The sequence below is a fragment of the Saccopteryx bilineata genome, chromosome 1 (genome assembly GCF_036850765.1).
Source record: "Saccopteryx bilineata isolate mSacBil1 chromosome 1, mSacBil1_pri_phased_curated, whole genome shotgun sequence".
Classification (NCBI taxonomy): domain Eukaryota; kingdom Metazoa; phylum Chordata; class Mammalia; order Chiroptera; family Emballonuridae; genus Saccopteryx; species Saccopteryx bilineata.
In genome coordinates this window covers 301,753,091-301,766,102 of record NC_089490.1, presented here as the reverse complement: position 1 = coordinate 301,766,102, position 13,012 = coordinate 301,753,091, and positions in this window count along the sequence as shown.

Genomic DNA, 13,012 nt, shown 5'->3' with positions numbered 1-13,012 from the left:
TACACTTTACAGTCATAGGGAAAGCTTCTGCTCAGAGGATACCATCTAATATAGTGATGCAGATCAAGTAAAAAGGAGAATAAATAAAAGGGAAGATAATTATTTGATAGAGTTTTCTTAGGATGTGCTACAACGGGAAATACAAAGAATATCTATTCCTAGAGAAACACAGCTGTTCAGGCCTCTTAACTAACCTGCAAATTGTCAACAGCGGGAACGGGAGGAAAGGATGAGAGGATGCGGATGCCCATCTCGCCGTCAGATCAGGGGTCCGTGCTCACCTTGCTGACAGTGACTCCGCGCCAACCACAGCACAGTCCCACAGAAGGGCGATACTGCCTAATAAATGTCTCTGCAGAATTACAACTGTACCGCTACAGTAAAAGATGGCGTCGTTTATCTCTGCACCATCTGCCCGGGCTCATTTGTTGCTCCCGAGGCAGCCCACACGCACCAGGCGAGTTTGCAACTCTCCAGCACTTGGAGTGTTTATTTCACGAGGATGCTGTGGGACTTAGACTACTAATTCTTTTTCTGGCTCTGGGTGGCCAACAGGAGAGGAGCTGCAAGAGGCCTACACCTGGACTTGCGGTTGCACAAGCCACTCACTACAATGTCAGACCTGCACCTCAGTGAGGACCAGGAATCTGGGATCCACCCCCCCCTCCCGTCCCATGCAGGTGAAAAGGAACACAGGGTATCATTTGTTGTTCGTTCATTCATTCATCTATTCCTCAAACAACATGGAGCACCTGCTATGTGCCAGGCACCATGATGAACATTAGGGATACTCCCACTTCCTGCGGGTTGTTCTTCAAATGGCATCTTCTCAACCAGACCTTCCCTGCCCCACCCCCCATCTAATATTGCAACAACCTCCTTTTGTAGCAGATGCTGTCCTGCTCTGCCAGTATCCTCTCAGATCTCTTTGCCATTTTTTTTTTGTGTGTGTGTATGCAGAGGCCCCTGGTGTGTGCTCATTTCTCGTGGTCAGCACCTGTCTCTGTTTAGACCTGTCCTCAAGCTGCTGGAACCTGCTTTACTGGAAGAGCCTGGAAACACATAGCCTGGTTCCTTACCCCGCTGCCAGTACCCTTTACCAGTGGTGATGGATGCAAACCGGTAAACACTCCAGCACCCCTGTCCTCAGTGGCTGCAACATTGTGATGTGTTTAGTATAGTTGAAACAAACAATATCGAGGAGGAGTCAGTAGTTACAAAACTGGGACTGTGCAGCTGTTGTGTTGCACTAGCAGGGTAGCTTCTAAAGGGGGCAGTCCCAACTGCAACTGAGAGGTAGCACTGCTGGAGGCTGGGGGCTGAAACAGACAAGGTGCGAGGTCACAGCCTGGATGGACGCCAGTCCCTTTCCCCACTCACCGGGAAGACACGGCTGCCCGGGCACTTCTTGTAGTCTCAGCACACAGTGACCCCTCCCTGGTCTGCCTCTGGAGGCCCTGTGCCCACACTGAAATGGAAACCTCTCTCTTCTCCCTCTGCTTCCTCTCCTCTCCTCCACACTCAGCCCGAGGGCCTCGGCTTTACGTAGAAAAAGCCACTGTTACTGCCTTCAGGAGAAAGAAGCACCGTTCTTTCTGTTATGTGCAGAGCTGCTCTGGGTCTGTGCAGGGACTCAAGTAAAATAGTCATACAACTGGTGGGGAGTTGACACTGGAAACGGACCACAGTGATGGAACGGAGTTGGACTTTTTCAGGAGGCGATGCAGACAGAGATGCTTTGAGCAGGTGCTGGACCTGCTGGGAGCAGCGTGTGGGGAATGGGCCAGCGGGAGCCAGAGCGGGAGGTGGGAAGTCCGACAAGAGGCTCTGGAGTCCCCTGGGTGACTGTGGTGTGGTGATGATAGTGTCACCCAAGAGCCTCGAAAGTAGCACTGCAGGGGTGGGGGAAGGTGATGAATATTCAGAATTTGGTGACTGGGCATAATCACTAAGCACTGTGGGGAGGAGAATGAAGGACAGAGACAGAGACTGAGGAAGGAAAATGGACAGAGAGGAGGGACAAGGAGATATTAGCAGAATTAGAGAAAGACATACAGAGTAACAGGACCAGAAGATGGAGAAGAAGCAGCCGGGAGTCAATAAAATTCCTAGAGAGACTTTCATCTTTTTTAATTTTTAAAATTTTTTATTTTAAACTAATTTTAGACTTACAGAGAAATTAAAAAAAATAGTGCGGAGAATTCCCACATAATACTTACCCAGCTTCCCCTAATGGTCACATGTTATATAACCACAGCCTAGTTATTAAAACCAGGCACATTAACAGTGGTGCAATACTACTAACTACACCACAGACTTTAAAAAAAAAACAAACTTTTATTTATTGATTTTAGCCAGAGAAGGGAGCAAGAGAGAGACAAGAACATCAATCCATTCCTGTATGTGCCCTAACTGGGGTCAAACCAGCAGCCTCTGTGCTTCAGACCAATGTTCTAACCAATGGAGCTATCCATGCAGCATTGTTTACAATAGCCAAGATCTAGAAATAGCCCAAGTGTCCATCAGTGGACGAGTGATTTAAAAAGCTGGAGTACAGATGCTGGCCAGCTGACTCAGTGGTAGAGCATCAGCCCAGTGTGTGGAAGTCCCAGGTTCAATTCTTGGCCAGGGCACACAGGAGAAGCTCCCATCTGCTTCTCCACCCTTCCTTCTCTCCTTTCTCTCTATCTTTCTCTTCCCCTTTCACAGCAAGGCTCCATTGGAGCAAAGTTGTCCCGAGCACTGAGAATGACTCTATGGCCTCCACCTCAGGTGCTAGAATGGCTCTGATTGCAACTGGAGCAACGCCCCAGATAGATGGGCAAAGCATCACCCCTTGGTTGCCATGCTGGGAGGATGCTGGTTGGGCACATGTGGGAGTCTGTCTCTCTGTCTCCCACTTCTCACTTCAGAAAAGTACAAGAAAAAAAAAAAGCTGGTACATATGCACAATAGAATACTATGTGGCCAAGAAAAAGAGGGAAATCTCTCCTTTTGTGACAGCATGGATGGACCTGGAGATTATTATGCTAAGTGAAATAAGCCAGGCAGAGAAAGACAAATATCATATGATCTCACTTATATGTGAAATCTAATGAACAAAGTGAACTGAGGAATGGAATAGAGGCAGAGGCGGGATCACAGGGACCAGAGGGAAAGCGGTCAGAGGGAAAAGGGATGAGATAGGATGGGATCAGAGAAGATGAAGAGATTAGTGAAATTTTATATATATATATATACACACACACACACACACACACACACATACATATACACATAACACAGAGATACAGATAACAGGACAGTAAATCCCAGAGGGAAGGGGGGAGGTTAGGGGGAGGGGGCCATCAGGGATATAATGGGGGACATGGGGATGGGGGTGAGGGAGTTATATTGAGTGGGACACTTGAATCCATGATAACACAATAAATTAAAATTAATAAAAGTTTTTTTTTAAATGGAGCTATCCAACCATAGACTTTTAAATCTCACCAGTTTCTAGCAAGATCTGGAGAGGGAGAAGCATAAACACAGACAACCCAAGAGAAAGAATGAGGTTAGACCAAAGTGCCTGGTCCTTCTTCCCAGAGGGAAATTAGGCAGGTGTCCCACCAGAGCCCGAGGGCATGGACTGGTTTAGGGACTTATATCAGGTACCCTATTATAGGTGCCTCATAAATGGCTATTTAGATCTAAGTGCTGCAGGCAGAGAACCAAAATCATGGCAATGAGTGTCACAAACAAGCAACCATGTCTGTTCCAAGGTTCTGTCATGTCCAGGGTCTATAGCTTATACAAGCTGACACTTTCAAGGCTCACGGCAAATGCTTCTTCTAAAATCAGATTCTCAGCTTCCCCCTCCAGAAAAAGGTTCCTCTATTAATGCCCTTTACCAAGCCTTTCTCCTTAAATGCCTCCCTTGGGCACAGTCATGGCAGCCAGCGTCCCAATCCAGCTTTTTTTTGAATTTATAATTTATGGGCTTAGGGGAAGTTTATTGCTGTCATGCAGGAAGAAAGGAGGCTTTTTACCCATCACTGGGGGCCTGAGCAACTTGTCCCCTTAATTTGGGAGCCAGGCAGCCTAGGGATAGATGGACTGTCTGTCAATCACTGGGAAGTTCATTAGCTCACCCACGGCCCCAGCAGAGAGCAGGTGTGTGAAATAACGACCCACCGGGGGCTCACAAAGCCCCCTTCTCAGGCCAACCCCAAAAACCTATAAAACAGCCCCATGACCAAGCCAGCCTGCTTCCATAACAATGACACTTTCAAGTCTTTCTTAACAAGACCCATTTCTTTAGCTCTTTGTTGCACTACAGGAAACAAATCTGCCATTTTGTCCTCTCTTGACTTCCTTGTGTGTACCCCTGGTGACTGGAAGACCTTAGAGTCTCCTGAAAGCTGATGGCAGCCCTGGCGGTGGGGTACCAGAGGACAGGGAATATAACACTCGGGTCAGTAGCAGGCAGCAAGCTGTCACATATCCCCAGCACGAAAGGAACAATGATTCTAGGCGAGTATAGATTGTCATTGTTGGACCTCCCAGTCTATTTCAGAATAGACTTTTTTCCCTTCTCTCTTTTTCTTTCTTTCTTCCTTCCTTCCTTCCTTCCTTCCTTCCTTCCTTCCTTCCTTCCTTCCTTCCTTCCTTCCCTCCCTCCCTCCCTCCCTCCCTCCCTCCCTCCCTCCCTCCCTCTTTCTTTCTTTCTTTCTTTCTTTCTTTCTTTCTTTCTTTCTTTCTTTCTTTCTTTCTGCAGGATTAGGGAAGGAAAGGGACTAGGAACACTCATTAGTTGAGGAATATTTAGATAACCTTAAATAAAATTACAACTCACACAACTCCAGACAGTAGGAGTGTGTCCTCTCCTCCTAGCACTTCCATATTTCTGTATTTGACTTGAAGCCCCAAATAATTATACTTTGATCAACATGCATCTTTTCCCCTAAAATACAGATAAAAGAGAGCTGGCTTATATAGAAATAAACAAAATTCAGTTTAGCTTAGCCATAATGCCCAACATAGTGCTTGGTCTATGATAGGTGCTCAAAAAAGATGTTAACTCTAGAGTAGCTGAATGGAAGAAGAAACAAGATCCATATACATGGTGTCTATAAGAGAACCACCTCAGAACTAAAGTTATACATAGATAAAGTAAAAGGAGAGAAAAAGATATTTCATACACATAGAAACAAACAAACAAATAAGCTGGGGTAGCAATATTTATACCAGACAAAACAGACTTCAAAACAAAGGCTATAATAGGAAACAAAGAAGGATACTACATAATGCTAAAGGGATCAATTCAGCAAAACGATTTAACCTGTGTAAACATTTATGCACCCAACATAGGAGCACCCAAATACATAAAGCAAATCCTGATGGACATGAAGGAAGAGGTTAACAGTAATACAGTCATAGTAGGGATTATAACACCCATTTGACATCAATGGGTAGATCTTCCACACAGGAAATCAACAAGTAAACAGCATCTTTACATGACACACTAGATCAGAAGAACTTAACTGATATTTTCAGAGCATTTAACCCCAAAGCAGCAGAATAGACATTCTTATCAAGTGCACATGGAACATTTCTAAGGTAGACCCCATACTAGGACACAAAACAAGTCTTAATTATATAAGAAGATTAAATCATGTCAAACATCTTTTCTGACCACAAAGGCATGGAAATGAATTACAAGAAAAAACTAAAAATCACAAAGGCACATGGAGGCTAAATAACACGTTACTACACAATGAATGGGTTAACAATAAAAACACTGGGAAAAAAATCAAAAGATACTGTGAGACAAATGAAAATGAAAACACAATAACCCCAAATCTATGGGATACACACAGCAAAAGCAGTCCTAAGAGGAAATTTTATTTATTTAAAGATTATTTATTTGTTTGTTTGTTTGTTTTAGAGAGAGAGGGAGAGAAGGAGGAAGGAAGAGCAGGAAGCATCAACTCCCATATGTACCTTGATCAGGCAAACCCAGGGTTTTGAACCGGTGACCTCAGCTTTCCAAGTTGATGCTTTATCCACTGCACCTCCACAGGCAAGGTGCTAAGAAGAAACTTAATAGCAATATAGGCTTGCCCCAAGACGCAAGAAAAATCTCAAACAATCTGAATTTATACCTAAACAAACTAGAAAAAAGAACAACAAACAAAGCCCAAAATAAATAAAAGGAAGGAAATAATAAAGATCAAAGCAGAAATAAATGAAATAGAGTCTAAAAAACAATACAAAATATTAACAAAATCAAAAGCTGGTCTTTTAATAAACAAGATTGATAAACCCTTAACTAGACTCATCAAGAATTAAAGAGAGAGGACCCAAATATATAAAATCAGAAATGAAAGAGGAGAAGTAACAACTGACACCACAGAAATAAAAACAATTGTAAGAAAATACTACAAACAACTATATGCCAACAAATTGGACAATCTAGACAAAATGAGTAAATTCCTAGAAACATACAATATCCCAAAACTGAATCAAGAGGAAACAAAAAATCTGAACAGACCGATTGCAACTAATGAAATCTAAGCATTAATCACTTCTGATTACTGCTCCCAGCAAACAAGAGTCCTGGACCAGACAACTTCAGGGTTGAATTTTACCAAACATTCAAAGAGGAATTATCACCTATCCTTCTCAAACTATTACAAAAAAATTCAAGAAGAGTAAAGACTCCCAAGCTCATTTTACAAAGTCAGCATTATCCTAATTCCTAAACCAGATAAAGACACTACAGGAAAAGAAAATTATAGACCAATATTCCTGATGAATATAGAGCAAAAATTCTTAACAAAATATTAGCAATACATTAAGAGAATCAAATACCATGACCAAGTAGGATTTATTCCTGGTATATAAGTTTGGTACAATATCTGCAAATCAATTAAAGTGATAAACTACATAAACAAAATAAGGGATAAATATCATATAATGCTATCAATAGATATAGAAAAGACATTGGACAAAATTTAGAGCCCATTTATAATAAAAACTCTGAGTTAAGTGGGAATAAAGGGATTATGCCAAAACATAATAAGGGCCATACATGACAAACCCACAGCCAACATTATACTTAACAGACAAAGACTAAATGTTTTCCTTAAGATCAGGAAAATGCTGGGGATGTCTGCTTTCACCACTCTTATTCAGCAATCAGAAAAAGAAGAAAAAATAAAAGGCATCCAAATCAGAAAGGAAGAAGTAAAACTGTCACTATAATCAGATGACATGATACTGTATATAGAGAACCCAAAAAATTTCACCAAAAAACTATTAGAACTGATACACGAATCCAGGAAAGTAGCAGGATACAAAATTAATATTCAGAAATCAGTGACACTTTAAAACAGCAATAATGAACTATCAGAAAGGGAAACTAAGAAAACAATTCCATTTATAATTGCATATATATATATATGGTACCTAAGAATAAATTTAACCAAGGAGGTAAAAAATCTGTACTTGGAAAATTATAAAATACTGAAGAAAGAAATTGAAGAAGATAAAAATAAGTGGAAGCATGTATGTTTGTGGATAAGAAGAATTAATATCATTAAAATGTCCATATTACCCAAAGCGATGTATAGATTCAACTCAATTCCTATCAAAATACCAATGATGTATTTCACAGAACTAGAATATATAATCCAAAAATTTATATAAAACCATAAAAGGGCCCAGATATCTTTAGCAATCTTGAGAAAGAAGAACAAAGTTGGAGGTATTACACTACCTCATATCAAACTATACTACAAGGCCATAGTAATCAAAACAGCATGGTACTGGTATAAAAACAGACATAAAGATCAATGGAACAGAATAAAGAGCCAAGAAATAAACCCATGCTTATACGGTCAATTAATATTTGATGAAATGAGGTAAAGACAGTCTATACAATGAATAGTATTAAGAAAATTGGACAGAAACATGCAAAAAAATAAACTAGACCACCTTCTCACACCATAAAAATAAACTCGAATGGATTAAAGACTTAAATGTTAGATTTGAAACCATAAAAATCCTAGAAGAAAACATAGGCAGTAAAATCTCAGACAGTTCTTATAGCATATATCTTCAGGCAAGAGAAACAAAAGAAAAAATAAATTGAACTACATCAAACTAAAAAGTTTTTGGACATCAAAGGAAATCATCAGCAAAATAAAAAGACAACCTACAGAATGGAAGAAGATGTTCACTAATAATGCATCTGATAAGGGGTTATATAATATCTAAAATTTATAAAGAACTCTGACAACACCAGAAAAACAAACAACCCAACTAAACAGTGGGCAGAAGACCTGAATAGATACTTCTCCAAGGAAGAGATACCAATCAACATGGCAATAGACATCTGAAAAGGGGTTTAATGTCACTAATTACCAGAGAAATGCAAATTAAAACCAAAAGATACTATCTCACACCTGTCAGAATGGCTATCATCAATAAATCAACAAACAAATGTTGATGAGGATGTGGAGAAAATGAAACCCTCGTTCACTATTGATGGGAATACAGATTGGTGCAACCACTATGGAAAACGGTGTTGAGTCTTCAAAAACTTTAAAATCGAATTGCCTATGACCCAGTGATTTCACTTCTGAGAATCTATCTGAAGAAACCCAAAACATTAATTTGAAAGAACATATGTCCCCTATGTTCATTGCAACATTATTTAAAATAGCCAAGATCTGGAAACAGCCCAAGCCTCCAACAGTAGATGAGTGGATTAAAAAAAAAAAAAGGCAACCTTATCTTTTGTGACAACATGAATGGACCCAGAAGGTATTCTGCTAAGTGAAATAAGTCAGTCAGAGAAAGATAAATACCATATGATTTCACTTATATGTGGAATCTAATGAACAAAATAAGCAAGCAAAACAGAAGCCAACCAATACATAGAGAACAAACTGACAGCTGTCAGAGGGGATTGGGGTTCGGGGATAGGTGAAAATGATGATGGGAGTAAGCAGTACAAATTGGGAGTTGCAGAATAGCCCCAGATATGATTACAATTACATCATGGAGAATATAGTCAATAATGTTGAGATAATGAGCTATGTGGCTACTTGGAGCAGCAGGGGAACCACTCTAGTTTTCCGGCACATCTGAAAGTGGTGTGGGATGATACTGAATGTAAACTGTGGTTGGAAAAACATGTAGTTAACTCAGTCAATGAACAAGTGGCAGATACAGGGGGGTACCTTAACAGCTGGTAATGCTTTGGAAACAGCATTGCAATTAGAACTAGGTTCACATCCTGACCTGCTTCTTCCCATACACCTTTGAGCAAGTTACTTGACCTTTCTCAGCCTCATTTTTTGTCATTAATAAAAACAAAGATGAATACTTGTACTCTTTAGCTAATGGTGAGAAGTCAATGGATGATGTGCAAGCTACATGCAGTGCTTGTGTGTGGTAGATAATACATAGTAGCTACTTTAGTGATTGTTCTTTCTAGTTGGGAGCACTTCAGATCACAAAGTTATGGAGGATGTTCAAAAAGAGAATGGACAGTTAACTCCTAGGACTATTTGCAAACAAGTCCACCCAGGGACAGAAGGAGAATAGTTGAAGACTGAAGGACCAAGCCTGCCTTAGGGTTCCAGGATCTGCATTTCCAGTGCTTATGGAAGTGCTTGCTTCCTAACGCTTGTCTGATGCTTGTGAGATGCAGTCTGGCTTCAGGATTCCTCCCAGCCGGAGCCAGATGAGAGGCAGCCTCCTCCAGAGGCAGCGAGTGTGGGCTCAGGAGCCAGTTTTACCCAGACCCTTAGCCCTCCAGCACAGCAGCACTTGTGGGGCACCTTCTGCGTGACCAGGTGTAGTGCCATTTCATGCAACGACCTTGCAAAATATTTAGATGTTCTCTCCCCATTTTTTCAGAGGAGGACAGCAAGTCTCAGATAAGGGAAGTGACTTCAGATGTGGTTTGAAGCTTTGAGCATTCACCAGTGTCTCCGAAGAGGCTTGTAAAACACAGATTGCTGAGCTTCTGTTTGAGTTTCTGATCCCGCAGGTCTGGCATTTCTGCACGTCCTTAAGTGATGATACACTCGCTGCTGCTCACGGCCCGGACTTTGAGGAACACTGACTTCTTGGGTCATGCTGAGGAATTGGCAGAGCAGGGATCACAACCCTAGCCCTCTGATCCCAAATCTAGAATGCTTTCCTGTCCACCTCGGCCGGCTCCCCCGTGCAAAGTGCCTGGGTGGGAAGGACCCTTGTCAATGCTCTGAAACCTGTCCACCTGGCAGTCATGCAGACAGACGAACCTCACCTTAACTCTACAGCCCCCTGGGAAATGTACTACAGTAAGAGCAAGCACTAAATGCTCTGGACTCTGGTACAAAGGGAGAAAGTCCAAAACGGAGGCCTCAGTCACCACCTTGGCTCACTGGCCCCTAGAGCTTCATTTACAGGGTGTTTTATGGGCAGGTTGTCAGTGCCAGCACCGGGGTGGGGGTGGGGTGAGGCGCTCAGCTTTGCCAGAGGCAATGCAGCCTGAGCAGGTGGGGAGGTTTGCCCAGCAAGGCCCCCCACTGCAGGGCAGTTGTAAACTGCTACTGTATTTAATTTTTAACCCAACCACCTCATTGGTTGAGGGTGTGGGAGAAGTGGGAGGCAGGCAAGCTGCAGACTGAGCTGTGAGAAGTTGTATTTCTCTCCGTTTTGGACTCATTTGGGACTCTGTATGTAGCAGCCCCTTGGGGTTCAATGACAGGGTTGATGTCAGCCTCCATATTTGATGGGTTGGAGATCTGTGCCTTCTGGTTAGTGGCACACAGGAGGCTGGGGAACCCAGCTGCTCCCGGCATGCACCTCACTATTCCTGCAGGCAGGGACTGACTTTGACCTTTCTGGGGCCTGAAATAGAAGCCAGAGAGGGTGTGAAGCACCATAAAGCTTCTTGGAAGCCACATGCTTTCACCCAGGTCTTAAACCTCATACTAGCAGAGAACATACAAAAGGGCTCCCTGGGGGGAGGGCGAGGAGGGTGGCCACAGAGGTCTCTCCAGGGCAATGCCAGCCTGGAATCCCAAGGTTGTTATTCTTAGACTTAATGTCCCAAAGGGAAAGGAAGGCATTACTGCCCCTGAGATCGGGATGGGGGTGGGTGGGAGGGGTGTTCTAAACACCTATACTTCTTTCCCTCCTCTGAGCTCCTAACAGGAACCTGGCGCTGCTCCTGCCTTAGAGCCATTGAACCCAACTGAGCACTATGAACATGGTACTGAGGAAGCCCCACCCCTGGAACATGGTAGCAATAATCATTATTGCTTGAACTCACTCAGGGCATGCTAAGGTGCATATTGATTCACTTTCTCATCCCAATAGCAATGACTTGGGTACTACTACTATCTCCCTTATACAGACGAGAAAACTGGGGCACTGAGGGGCTAAATGACTTGGCCAAGACTACACAGCTAGAAAATGAGTAAACCTGTATTTGAACTTTGGTGGTTTGGCTCCGAAGTATGTACTCTTGATCTCTTCTTTAAATTGCAGCTTAGCCCTCCACCCCCACCTACCACTGCACCTACCTAGGCTGGCTCAGGAGCTCCCTTTCGATCCCATGCCCTCCGGTTATGTGGTCATGGTCACCAGTGTTCACATGACATGTAAGGATATGTCATTTTGCAGAAAATGAAATGGCAGGGAGAGGACAGTGGGGACAGAGAGCTTTTAGATAAGATCAGGGGTTAGGGGCTGTGACCTTGGAGACTACGAAATGCAGCAGAAAGCACCAGGGCGTAGACTCAGATGACCTAGCTCCTCAATCTGCTGCCTGAATGACCATGAATCCGTGTTCTAGGCTGAATGTCTGTGTCCTTCTCAAATTTGTATGTTGAAGCCAAATCCCTAATATGATGGAACTTGGAAGTGGAGCCTTTGGGAGGTGATTAGGTCATGAGGGTGAATCCTTCCGGAATGGGATTAGTGCCCTCATACGAAGAAATTCAAGAAACCTGACCTCTCTCTTGCTCATGTGCAGACATGGGGAGAAGGCAGCTGTCTACAAATCAGGAGAGGAGCCTTCACCAGACGTTGGATCTGCTGGCACCTTGACTTCAGACTTGCCAGCCTCCAGAACAGTAAGAAATCAAGGTTCGTTGTTTAGCCATCTAGTCTATGGTGGTTTTGTTGTAGCTGTCTTAGACCCACATGGACTAAGACAGCAAGTTATTTAACTCCTTTGGGTATCAATTTCCTGATATATAAAATGAGGATAATTCTCATTTTGGGCTGAATTGTGTCCCCCAAAACTCATATGTTAAAGGGCTAATTAATCCCCAGGGCTTCAGAATGTGACTGTGTTTGAATATAGGGTCTTTAAAGAGGTAAAGTAAAACAAGGTCACATGGGTGGACCCCAATCCAAGGTGTCCGGTGTCCTTATAAAAGGAGATTAAGACACAGACGTGCACAAAGGGAAGAGCACAAGGAGAGAGGCTTTGGTAGAAGCCAGCCCTGCTGACATCTGGATCTTGGATGTCAGCCTCCAGAAGGGTGAGAAAATCAATTTCTGTTGTTGAGTCCACCCAGTCGGTGCTGCTTTGTTATGATGACCCGAGAAGACTAGCACTGCTCCCAATGGGAAATGGATGAGAGATGACAGAGAGTGATGAAGGCTTTTGCACCAGTGGGTAACATATGAAGGTCAGGAACTAGAACGGATTAGGGCAAACAAGAGACTAGAAAATAGAACTGCCTTCAGTGAAAGGAATCAAGAGTGAGTGGTATCTGTGAGTGGAACAACCTAGGAATCAGAGGAGTAGATGGAACTCAGGATTCCACTGGAACCAACCAAAAGGGACATATTTTCCTAGAAGTAGAGGGGACTAATTTGATGACATGGGTTTATTCATTCATTCAAGCAACAGTTATTGACTGCCTGCTCTGTGTGCGCACCCCGCCTGGACTGGGGGCATCCAGGAAGGCTTCCAGAAGGCAGTGACCCCTGAGGTAAATCCTAAAGGATGAGT